We start from the raw sequence: 1,737 nt of genomic DNA, 5'->3' as shown, positions 1-1,737 counted from the left end.
GCAGGAGCAGAGTTTCTGGATAATGGTGTGTAGAAAATTGCTTGTCCTAAAAACAATGTCCACATACATCCCATTCTCACACTCGTTTTGCAATATGACGTTGACATTCTTTCCATTGAGAGATGGTGTCTATATCCTCTTCCCTTGGTGCTGGGTGGACCTTTGTAATTTCCTCAACTACTAGAATATGACGGAAATACTGCTTGCTGTGTAACTTCCAAGGCTAGGTCCTAGAAATGCCATGCATTTCTTTCTTGATCCGTGGCACCACTCGCTCTTGGGACCCAGCTACCAAGCAGCCACATGATGAGGTCACCTATAGGAATTCTTCCCAACGGTGTCAACTGGGATGTTAGCCGACAGACAGCAACAACTGCCAGACATGGGAACAAGTGTTCCAATGGTGCTAGCCCCCAGCTATCAAGTCACCCCATCTTTTAGCCACCCTGGAAGCAGGGATGAGCTTTCCCCACTAAGCCCTGTCCGATTTGAAGAATGATGAGCAAAATAATACTGGTGGTTTTAAGCCACTAAGTACACAGTGGCTTGCTATGCAGCCAAAGCTAGCGGAAGCATATGGCCTCAGTTTACATGTATTGACTAAACTATAGCTCACTCCTACAGAGGGCCACAGGGCTATTCTCCCATCACCAGGGTACAAGGACCTTCTGTCCTCACACTGCTGCTCCTACTTGGCGTTGGCTCTTACTAGTCTCTGATTACTAATGATTTTGAACATTTCTTCATATGTTTATCAGTTTTTGGGTTTCCCCTTCCATGAACTGCCTGTTCATATGTTTTCCCCATTTTTTTTTNAATATCTTTTTGCATTTAGCAATCTGTCTATTGGCTTTGACAGTTGTGTCCTAGCTCTAGCAGACAGAGGACAGAATAAGCGATGCCATGAAGGAGGAGCCTCGTCTGTGCCTTCATTGTCCTCAGCAAGTTAAAGCAGTTCTCAGTAACATGTCCTCACATCTTTTATAATGATTTGCAGTATAAAAATTTATGCATGCATATGAGTTTATTCAATAATTAAAAGAACCCTGAAAGATAGCTATTATCATTCTCTCCACTCATTTTATAGCTTGGTAAATGAAAACCTAGCCAGCTGAAGTGACCTGTCCAAGGTCACACAGCTCCTACTTGTCCTCAGAAAAGACTTGGGCTCTGTTCTCCAGGGGGTCCAACAGAAGCATGGAACTGGGGGCAAAGGAAGGATTTCCACAAGTCAGATAATGATCCAGCACCCTAGAAGAGGAGGTGGCTGCTAGGTGGATTAAAGTGACTCAGCCTGGGAGCCAGGGGACTGGAGGCAGGCCCTACCTGTTTGTATCAGCTCGTTTTTGTTGCTTATAACAGAATACTTAAAACTGGGTAATTTATAAAGAAATGAAGTTTATTTCTTATAGTTGCAGAGTCTGGGAAGTTCACAGTCCCGGGAGCACATCTGGTGAGGGCCTTCTTCTGGGTTTGAACTCTCTATAGAATCCCGTGATGCCCAGGGTGTCACCTGGCATAAAATCACAAGAGTGAGAGTGAACCTTCTCACTCGCTGTCCTTATAAAGTCATAGGTACCACTTCCATGACAATCCATTAAACCATCAACCCAATACTCCATGAATAGATTGATTCATTTACAAAGGCACAGTCCTTGTGATACGGTCACCTCTTAAAGGCCTCACCTTCCACCACCATATTGGGGGTTAAGTTCCAACATGAGCTTGGCGGGGGGG

The sequence above is a fragment of the Galeopterus variegatus genome, unplaced genomic scaffold (genome assembly GCF_000696425.1).
Source record: "Galeopterus variegatus unplaced genomic scaffold, G_variegatus-3.0.2 Scaffold814, whole genome shotgun sequence".
In the NCBI taxonomy this organism is placed as follows: Eukaryota; Metazoa; Chordata; class Mammalia; order Dermoptera; family Cynocephalidae; genus Galeopterus; species Galeopterus variegatus.
The sequence above is the reverse complement of the archived record's forward strand: the minus strand, read 5'-3'. Positions refer to the sequence as shown.